This window comes from Equus quagga, chromosome 7 (genome assembly GCF_021613505.1).
Source record: "Equus quagga isolate Etosha38 chromosome 7, UCLA_HA_Equagga_1.0, whole genome shotgun sequence".
Lineage (NCBI taxonomy): Eukaryota > Metazoa > Chordata > Mammalia > Perissodactyla > Equidae > Equus > Equus quagga.
The window spans coordinates 36,555,561-36,567,530 of NC_060273.1; the positions used below are offsets into that span (position 1 = coordinate 36,555,561).

Genomic DNA, 11,970 nt, shown 5'->3' on the forward strand with positions numbered 1-11,970 from the left:
TAGAAGGGACAACATAAGGGCAATGGGTATCCCAAAAGAAGCGAGAGAGAAGGGATCAGAGAGCTTATATATAAAAAAAAACCAATAGCTGAGAACTTCCCAAACCTGAGGGAGTAACTGGATATACAAATCCATCAAGTGAGTATAACATCCAGTTATCTCAACACAATAAGACCTTCTCCAAGACACATGATAATAAAACTGTCAAAAATCAATGACAAAGAAATTGCTGGGAAGATAGAAGCACTGGTGGACTCTGAACACACCTCCTCCCATTGATACAACAACCTGTGGAATAATCACCTCTGAGTGATAACTGGAAGCTGGATAAAAAGGATCCCCATAACAAGGGACAAGACTGAGGTGGAAGAGGAAGAAACACCTTTCTACTGAGGAAAATATTATATTCTAGCTGTGACATTTCATGGGCAGGGGCAATCATAAGGTATGAAAATCTTCCTGGAGAAGCAGGGGATCTAAGCAGGAGATCTATGTCACAATAAGCAGCCTTTGAATTCAGTGCAACCAAGACAAATGTCATAATACCTGGCTGTGCTGACTATTAAAACAAAGAAGGACTACCCCAACAAAAGCTATTGAATATGAGAGAGAAAAGCCTGCTCTTAAATAGCCCATGCACAAATTAACCCATTCTGGAGACCAAAACAAAATCACCAGAAAGAAAAGTGTACAGTCCTTTAGTAAGAGAGACTCACTTGATAATCACTGAGCAAACTCAGAGAGGCAGGAGGTGTTTAGGACAACCTTCTCAGGAAGTGAGACACAAACAGCAGCCATTATTGTAACATAATACAAGCATCAGTCACAGACACTGGCAGAGGCCAACGGATTTCTTCCCCTGGCCTATTAGCAAAGGGATTTCCCTGACCCACTAGAGCACTGATTTAATCCAGATCACCCAGGGCAGACAGCCACCCTCCAGACCCACCCTGCCCACCAGCAAACACCATTGGAACTTGTGGGCCTGCACAGGTAGGGTGTTTGGGAACTCTGCAGCAGGTAAGATGTGTCCACTTTGGTAGCTTGGAGCATGTGCACAGAGCAGGACTGCATTGACAGAGTGTGTGATGGGCCCATGGTTGTGTGGCAGGGTTTTTTGGCTGCAGAAGATTTTTGCCACTGGCCTTCTCAAACAACCACATAGGAGATCTGCTACACCTTACAACGCCTAAAGCAATTGTGTGCTCCATGACTGTGACTGGACCCATCCAGCTGTAATCCTGAGAAAGCTGACAACAGTCTTTCAGGTCAGAGGCCTACAGCAATTATGAGCCACTGTACTTAGCAACTAGCCACACTGCAGGCCCAACTCACTTAACAGTAGTAACTGTGTATTAGAAGACCTTGCAGCCAACTGTGCTGGGGCTCACCTCACTCAATAAGGTGACTAAAGTAATCATAGTGGCCACACACAGCTAAGCCTTACAATCATCCAGCCAGGGGGCCAGCATAGCCTAAGACACACCTGCAACAAGACCAACTCCAACAAAACATAAGGGCACACATAGCCCAAGCAGAGGAGACTCCTGGAACATTGGAACTGGTGATGAGAAGGAAGCACATTCGTGGGCTTCATAAAGCACCTCTTACATAAGGCCATAGCTCCAAGTTCTTGGAGATGTAGCTGATCTATCTAATACATAAATATGAACAAAGAGAAATAGGCAAAATGAGGAGACAAGGGAATATATTCCAAATAAGTGAACAGGAAAAATCCTCAAAAAAAGAAGTAAATGAAATAGAGATAAACAATCCACTTCATAAAGAGTGCAAACTAATAGTCATAAGGATGCTCACTGTTCTTGAGAGAAGAATAGATTAACACAGTGAGAACTTCAACAAAGAATTGTAAAATATAAAAAAGAACCAATCAGAAATGAAGAATACAATACTGGAAATGGAAAATTCACTTGAGGGACTCAATAGCAGAGTAGATGATATAGAAGAATGGATCAATGAGTTGGACAAAAAAGTAGAGGAAATTACCAAGCTGAACAGATAAAAACAAAAAGAATTAAAAAGAATGAGGACAGTCTAAGATATCTGTGAGACAACATCAAGCATAATAACCTGTGTATTATAGTTCTCTGAGTAGGAGAAGAGAGAGACAAAGGGGCAGAGAACCCATTTGAAGAAATAATAGCTGAAAACTTTCCTAATCAAAGGAAGAAAACAGACATCCAGGTACAGGAAGCACAGAGAGATCAACCCAAATAAGATCAACCCAAAGAGACCCACACCAAGACATATTAAAACCAAAATGTCAAGAACTAAAGATAAAGAGAGAATTATAAGAACTGCAAGAGAAAGGCAACAAATAACATACAAAGGAAACCCCATAAGTCTATCAGCTGACTTCTCAGCAGAAACCTTACAGGTTAGAAGGGAGTGGCATGATATATTCAAAGTGCTGAAATAAAAATACCTACAGCCAAGTACATTCTACCTGGTCAGATTATCATTCAGAATGGAAAGAGAAATAAAGAGTTTTCCAGTCAAGAAAAAACTAAAGAAGCTTGTCACCAACAAACCAGCCTTACAAGAAATGTTAAAGGGACTTATGTAAATGGAAAATAAAAGATCGCAAATAGGAATTAGAAAATTATCAAGGAAAAAATTAGTAGTGAAGGCACATATACAATGAAGGTAGCAAATCAACCACTTATGAAGCTAATATCAAGGTCAAAAGAAAAAAGTACTAAAATGATCTATTTCTATGATAAGAGGGTAAAGGATACACAGACACAAAAAAGGTTAAATATGATATCAAAACATAAAATTTGCAGGGAGGGGAGTAAAAGGGCTTTTAGTAAGAGGTCAAACATAAGAGTCTATCAACAGAGTATAGATTGATATTTACATGGGTTATTATATATGAACCGGACAGCAATAAAAAACCAGAAACCTATAATAAATCTACAAAAATTAAGAGAAAGTAAGTCAAACATAATACTAAATACAGCCGTAAAATCACAAGTAAAAAGAGCAAGAAAAGAAAAGAACAGAGAACTACTAAAACACACAGAAAAAAGTAACAAAATGGAAATAAGTATGTACTTATCAATGGGTGCATTAAATGTTAATCAAATAAATGCTCAAATCCAAAAGACATAAGGTTACTGATTGGATAAAAAACAAGACCCATATATATGCTGCATACAAGAGACACATTTCAGACTTAAAGACACTCACAAACTGAAAGTGAAGGGATGGAAAAAGAGAGCCCATGCAAATGGTGATAAGAAGAATTCTTGGGCAGCAATACTCATATAAAACAAAATAGACTTTAAAACAAAAGCTGTAACAAGAGACAAAGAAGGGCACTACATAATAAAAAAGGGAACAATCTAACAAGAAGATATAACAGTTATAAATATCTATGCACCCAACACAGGAGCACCTAAATATATTTATAAGCAATTATCAACAAACATAAAAGGAGAAATAGTAACACAGTAATAGCAGGGGACTTTAGCACTCTACTCACATCAATGGACTAATCATCCAAAGAGAAGATAAGTAAGGAAATATTGGCCTTAAATGGCACATTAGACCACATGGACTTTGGAAATACGTACAGAACTATCCATCCCCAACTGCAGAATACACATTCTTTTCAAACATGCATGGAACATTCTCCAGAGAAGATCAGATATTAAACCAAGAAACAAGTCTCAACCAATTTAAGTAGATCAAAATAATACTAAGCATATTTTCTAACCACAACAGTACAAAACTAGAAATCAACTACAAGAAGAAAACTGGAAAAGCCATAAACGAGTGGATATTAAACAAAATGCTACTGAACAATGGTTGGGTCAATGAACAAATCAAAGGAGACATCGAAAATACTTGGAGACAAATGAAAATGAAAATACAACATGATAAAATTTATGAGATACAAAAATAGTGGTACTTAGAGGGAAGTTTATTGCACTAGAGGCCTACCTCAAGGAACAAGAAAAATCTCAAATAAACAATCTAACAGTGCACCTAAAAGAACTAGAGAAAGAAGAACAAACAAAACCAAAAATGGATATAAGGTTGGAAATAATACAAATTAGAGCATAAATAAAAGAAATACAGACTAAAAAACAATAGAAAAAATAAACTAAAATCTAGTTCTTTGAAAATATAAAATTGACAAACCTTGAGCTAGACTCACCAAGCACAAAAAGAGACAGGGCTCAAATAAATAAAATTAGAAACAAAAGAGGAGAAATTACAACAGGCAACTCAGAAATACAAAGAATTATAAGAGAATACTATGAAAATCTATATACCAACAAATTGGATAAACTAGAACAATGGAAGAATTCTTAGAATCGTATAACCTCCCAAAACTGAATCAAGAAGAAATAGAGACTTTGAATAGATCAATCACAAATGAAGAGATTAAAACAGTAATCAAAACCTCTCAAGGAAGAGTAGGATCAGATGGCTTCTCTGGGGAATTCTACCAAACATTGAAAGATTTCATAACAACACTTTCAAGCACCTTCAAAAATTTCGAGAGGACATGATGTTTGTAACTCATTCTACAATTCCAACATTACTTTGACACCAAAACCAGACAAAAACAATACAAAAAAAGGAAAATCACAGGCTAACACCAAGGAACATAGATGCCAAAATCATGACAAGAAAATGTTGGCAAGTAGAATACAACAATACATTAAAAGGATCATATACCATATTCAAGTGAAATTTATTCCAGGTATGCAAGGATAGCTCGACATCCACAAATCAATCAATGTGATACACCAGATTAACAAACTGAAGAAGAAAAATTGTATAATCATCTCAAAATATGCAGAAAAAGCATTTGACAAGATTAAACATCCATTTATGATAAAAAAAAATTTGTTGCAGGAGAGCATAGCAACATTATTGCAAGGCTTTAAGCTTAGCAAGAACAAATTACAAAATGTGTGACTGAGAAATATGCAATTTGCTGATTCTCATAAATTACTGTGTTAGATTGTTTGTGGTTTGGAATCAAAGGCTGGAAGGTAGTATCTTATCAAACATGAAGGCAAGGGGCTTAAGAATGCTGGGCCCTTGCAGGAATGGAACGCCGTCTGCATAACTTGCCAGATTGTTTGTTCCCAGGATACTCCCTCAGAGAATGGCCTTGTCTAGGGCCCGGGTACATTGAAAGGGGGGAAATTAGAACTGCTGAGCTTTGACTTGCACATTCCTGCTGGCATGAGTTCCCGCTATGCTTGTACTTTTTGGCCTGCAAATAAATATGTGGTGATCAGAGGGATGTCACCTCAGTCCTTGAGGCTGATGGTCTCCATCCCATTAAATAATATAGAGTGTGTTGTGTCTATTATATAGACGGTGTTCTGTGTATTAATTCCATCTGCCCCTTCAGCTGGCTGCCTAGCTTGTCTGGACAGCAAAAATTCTCAATAAAATGGGCATAGAAAGAAAGTACCTCAACGTTGCAAAGACCAAATATGACAAATCCATAGCCCATATCATATACAATGGTAAAAATCAGAAAACTATTCCAATAAGAACAGGAACAAGACAAGGATGGCCACTCTCACCACTCTTATTCAACATAGTTTTGGAAGTCCTAGCCAGAGCAATTAGGCAAGAAAAAGAAATAAAAGGGATCCAATTAGAAATGAATATGTAGAACTATCACTATTTGCAGATGACATGATTCTATATATAGGGAATCCTAAATAATCCAGCAAAAAATTATCAGAAATAATACATAAATATAGTGAAGTTGCAGGGTAAAAACTGAACACACAAAAATCAGTTGCATTTATATACACTAACAACAAACTAGCAGAAAGAGAAATCAAGAATAAAATCACATTTGCAATTGCAAAAAGACTAAGATACCTAGAAATAAATTTATACAAGCAGGTAAAAGATCTGTACAGTAAAATAATAAGAAGTTATTAAAAGAAATCAAAGAAGACATAAATAAATGGAAAGACATTCCATACTCATGGATTGGAAGAATTAATATATTTGCAATGTCTGAATTACCTAGCAATCTACAGATTGCTTGCAATCCCAATTAGAATTCCAATGATATTTTCCACAGAAATAGAAGAAAGAATCTTTAAATTTATATGGAACAATGAAACAGTCCTTTAGCCAAAGCAATCCTAAGACAAAAGAAGAAGCCTGGAGGAATCATGCTCCCTGAATTCAAACTATACTACAATGCTATATTCATCAAAATATCACAGTACTTGCAGAAAACAGACACACTGATCAAAGGAACAGAATCGAGTGACTAGAAATAAAACTACATGTCTGTGGACAGCCAATGTACAACAAAGGAGACAAGAATATACAACAGAGAAAGGAAATCTCTTTAATAAATGGTGTGTGGAAAACTGGATAGCAACATCAAAAGAATGAAAGTAGATAATGACCTCACAACATACACAAAAATTAACCCAAAATAGATTAAAGAGGGGAAGGTGCCATCAGCATCATGGCAAAGTGAGCTCTTCCCTTTGAATCTCACACTCCCATGATACAACAAAAAGGACACTCATAAGCCTACAGAGGACATTCACACAACACAATAGATATCTGAGAGATCCGCACAGCTATATATCTGAAGGAGGAGGTGCTCAACACACCCAGGGAGGCAGTGGAGGAGATAACGGGAACTCCTCTCCTTCCCTGAATGACAGCAATCCAGGGCACAGGACCTCGCACTGCTCTGAGAGGAGAGAGGGGAAAGGGCAGCCTTCCATTGGAATGCTTTTGCTCTTGGAGTTTCCTAGCAACACATGGGAATACTCTACACTGAGGAGTCTAAACAATTGCAGGCACGTCTTCAGCAAGCTGAGCTGCCCAGGAGGCCTACAGTGAGTGCAGAGTAAAAGCACTCCTGGGACTGCTCACATGAAAGAAAGGACTCCTACCCTCCCTTGGTACACCAGCTCAACCAGTTGGCCAGAGCAAGGGACCCCCACCAGAGTGCCTGTAGGCCTACATGTGTAAAGCAGCAGTGGTCAGTGGATAAATACAGGTGGTCCTTGTAAGCACAGCTTCCAAAACACATACACGGGTGCCAGGGATCATGGCAGGCTCAGATTACACAGCTCCTGCCCCCCCCCACCAGTGTTGTCAGGTGGAATCTGTGACCAGATGCTACCACTATGTGATGGCACAAATCCCCCACATCAAATAATATGAAGATATATATTAACACTCCAGGCCAGAAGGAAAATGACAAGTACCCAGAAATCAATTCTGAAGTCACATAAATTTACAATCTAAATGACAGAGAATTCAAAATAGCTACCATAAATAAAGCCAACTAGTTAAAAGAAAAATTGGAAAGACAGTTCAATTAAATCAGAAATAAAATTAATGAACAGAGGGAATTCTTCACAATAAAGATTGAAACTATAAAAAATCTAATGAGAAATGTTGGAGATGAAAAACACAATGAATGAGATTAAGAAAAAGTGGAGTCCTTAAATAACAGAGCTGATATTATGGAGGACACAATTTGCAATTTAGAGGACAGGAATATAGAAATGCTTCAAATGGAGAAGGAGAGAGAAATAAGACTAAAAATAAATGAAGAAATTATCTGAGAAATATAGGACTCAATTAGGAAAGGCAACATAAGGTTTATGAGTATATCAGAGAAAGGAGAAGAGAGCTTGTTGAAAGAAATAATAGCTGAGAACCTCCCAAACCTGGGTAAGAAGCTGTAATTATAAGTATGTGAAGCTAACAGAACTCCTAATTACATCAATGTAAAAAGATCTCCAAGCCGCATATTATTAAAATTGGCAAAAGTCAATGTCAAAGAAAAGATATTAAGGGCAGTAAGGCAGAAGAAAATAACCTAGAAAGGAACCCCTATCAGTCTTTCAGCTGATTTCTTAGCAGAAACCTTACAGGCTTGGAGAGAGTGGAATTCTATATTCAGAATTATGACACATTAAAACTTTCAGTCAAGAATATTCTAATCAGTGAAAATACCCTTCAGATATGATAAGAAATAAATACTTTCCCAGATAAACAAAAGCTGAGAGAGTTCATGGCCACAAGCTGCCCCCTACAAGAAATGATCAAGAAGGCCTTTATACCTGACAAAAAAGAAAAGATTTACAAAGATTTGAGCAAAGAGATAGACAGACAAAATCAGAAAATTACAGCTGTATATCAGAATAGATTAGGAAACACTTTATAATATTAAAGATAAAAGGAAAGAAAACATCAAAAATAACTATATTCACTTCATTTTAACCATAAACTCTCAATAAAACGGGTATAGAGGTAAAGTACCTCAACATAATAAAGGCTATATATGATAAAACCACAGCCAACATCATACTCAAAGGTGAAAAACTGAAAGCCATCACTCTGAGAACAGGAACAAGACAAGAGTGCCCACTTTTATACAACATAGTACTGGAGGTACACATAGATGAATGGAACAGAATTGAAAGCCCCAAAATAAAACCATATAACTACAGACTGCCAATCTTTGACTAAGGGGCCAAGAACATACAATGGCGAAAGGAAATTCTCTTCAATAAATAATGTTTGGAAAATTGGACATCCACATGCAAATGAATGAAAGTAGACCATTATCTTACACCACACACAAAAGTTAACTCAAAATGGATTAAAGATTCAGTCTTAGAAGGATAGTTCCAAATAGCATGTCGACTAGGGCAAGGGAAACAAAAGAAAAATAAACAAGTGGGACTTCATCAGATGACAGTTTCTGTAAGCAAAGGAAACCAGGAAGAAAATGAAAAGACAACTCACCAACTTGGAGAATACATTAGCAGATAATATATCTGACAAGGACTTAATCTCCAAAATATGTAAAGAACACATACAACTCAAGAACAAAATAATGAACCAACCCTATCAAGAAAATGAGAAGAGATATGAACAGACATTTTACCTAAGAGGATATACAGATGGCCAACAGGCACATGAAATGATGATCAACATCAGTAATTTTTAGGGAAATGCAAATTAAAATTTCAATGAGATATCACCTCACACCTGTCAGAATGCCTATTATTAAGAAGAGAAGAAATAACAAGTGTTACAGAGGATTTGGAGAAAAAAAGGAACTCTCATACACTGCTGGAGGGAAAGGAACTTGTGCAGCCACTATGAAAAAAAATATGAAGATTTCTCAAAAAATTAAAAATTGAAATACCAAATAATGCAGGTATTTCACTTCTGAGACTTATCCAAAGGACATGAAAATAAGAATTTGAAAAGATATATGCACCCCTATGTTCATTGCAGCAATAGCCAAGACTTGGAAGAAACCCAAATGCCCATCAATGGATGATTGGATAAAGAAGGTGTGCTATTCATATACAAAGAAATACTACTCAGCCATAAAAAAGAGAAAATAGTACCATTTGCAACAACATTGATTGACCTTGAGGATATAATGCTAAGCAAAATCATCATACACAAAAAGACAGATACTGTCTGACTTCACTCTTATGTGGTAGATAAACAAAGAAACAAATAGACAAAAAGAACTGGTCGGTGGTTATCAAAGGGGAAGGGAAAGAGGTTGGACAAAAGGGTTAAAGGGGCAAATGTGTATGGTGATAGATAGCAACTAGACTTTTGTTGGTAAAGGCAATGCAGTTTATACAGAAGCTGAAATATAATGATGTACACCTGAAATTTACATACCGTTAAAACCAATATGACCTCAATAAAAAAAGATACAATTGATAGAGTGAAATGGCAAACTATTGGAGTGAGATAAAATATTTTTAAACCATATATCAAATCAGGAGTAATATTCATAATATAAAAATATTGATTAAAATAATATGGTGCAATATCTCTTCTCAGAGTGCTGCTTTAGACAAGGTAGTCAGGATCACATTTAGACAGGGCTACATTTATGAAGTGACCAAAAGGAAATGAGAGAATGCCTAGAAATTTCAAGACTTGATCGTGGACTTCTCAGTCTCCAGAACTGTGAGAAATAAATGCGTGTTGTTTAAGCCACCCAGTCTATGGTATTTTTGTAGTCGCAGCCTTAATGGACTAAGATAACACTCTATGGTGCTTAGATGCCTGAGACCAAGTTAGAATATTGGAATTATGTGTTGACCACTGCATTTATCTAGCAGTCATCATGGATCTGGACCCTTGAAAACTCTTAGGGATTTACCCAGATAAATTTAAGGAGCTAATCCCATTCCATTCTTATACTCAAGGCAACTGTAATTACTGTCTTTGAGTGATAATATCTCTCCCCAGCACTCTCCTCACAGCCTTAGCTACATCTTTATTCCAAAGAGTATAAATCAAAGGATTCAGTGTGGGAGTAATTGTGCTATAGAACACAGAACCAATTTTGTCTTACAATTGGGTGCGCTGAGACCTAGGCCTCATATATGAGAAGATGCAAGCACCAAATAAGAGGGAAACCACAGTGAGGTGAGAGCTGCAGGTTCCAAAGGCATTTATCTTACCCCCAGCTGAACGCATCTGAATGACACTGTGGAGGATGAAGACATAAGATGTAGAAATCAAGAAGATGGGGAGGAGAAGTAGGACACTGCTGATGAACACTACAGTCTCATAAACAGTAATATCTCCACATACCAACTTCACAATAGCTGGAAACTCACTGTAGAAGTGGTAGATTTTTCGAGGCTCACAGAAAGGCAAGTGCACCAAGAACACTGTGTGAATTAGCGATTCTATGGATGCTCACAACCATGACATGACAGCCATCATCAGTCCCACCTTTCTGTTCATGAGAACACGGTAACGCAGTGGATGACAGATGGCAACATAGTGGTCATAGGACGTGAGAGATAGGAGAAGACACTCAGCACCACCCAAAGACAAATAGAAGAAGTGCTGGATGGCACAGCCCACAAAGGAGATTGACTTCTTGCCAAATAGATAGTTGGTAGCCATCTTGGGGATGGTTATGAAGACAAACATCAGATCCATGACGAACAGCTGGCTGAGCAGGAAGTACAAGGGTGTATGAAACCGGGAATCAGCACAGATGAGGAGAATAGTGAGAGTGTTGCCACTCACCGCAATCAGGAAGAGCACCATGATCAAGACAAAAAGTAAAAGGTGGAGGAAGGAGTCATCAAAGAGCCCTTCAAGGATGAAGTCTGCTAGAGAGGTCTGATTCCTCTGCCGCATCTCCCCTTTCTCAGTCACTGGGGAAACAGGAAGTGGAAATGAAGACCAATAGAAATACTGGGGTTCTGCATACCTGAAAATAAGACTTTTTGATCTACAAAGAATTTATTTTACTATTTCTAATTCTTCAATAGCTCAAATTATTGATATAACCTTTTAAAAACAGAGAACTTCAAATCTCTCTTCACAAATGATCACTCTGAAATTACAGAATATCTAGGTTCTTTTAAGTGCCAAACTTCAAAAAAAGAGTCTCTCCTCATTATGGAAGAAATATATATACACGCTTATGTATGCATTATTTACAGACTAAATTTATACATATATATTACATATATCAAGTTTACATGTATGTAGTTTGTGCTTATTATATGAGTCCGAGTTTAATTAGAAAAGCTGAAGCACTAAGAGTTATATACGTACATACACACATACATGTAATGGATTGTACAGAAATTTGGAGTTACATAATAGTGAAAACTGATTAAGCAGTCTATCTAAGGTTGTCACTTTTGCATCTGATATGGGACCCTGACATCTATAGAGCAAGCAGTCAAAATGGATATAAAGTGTTTTAAGTCAGGAACAGCCTGGAACCTATGGCATAAGCTGGAACTCCATAAGTTAGACTGAAACCCGTGTCAGAATTGGTGGTATGGTTATCTTCCAGAAGCTGAGGTCCTTCTTCATGAGGCTAAACACACACACACCCGACCTGGAGGTCAGAGAAGCTAAAGGAGGATCCAAGAGTAGGTAGAGAAATTGCAGACCCAGCTG

The 11,970-nt window shown here is 37.3% G+C and overlaps 1 pseudogene; it reads right to left on the reverse strand.

The window, feature by feature from the left end:
* Positions 1-10,236: 10,236 nt before the first annotated feature.
* On the reverse strand, positions 10,237-11,193 carry LOC124242569 (olfactory receptor 2AE1-like; annotated as a pseudogene).
* Positions 11,194-11,970: the final 777 nt, after the last annotated feature.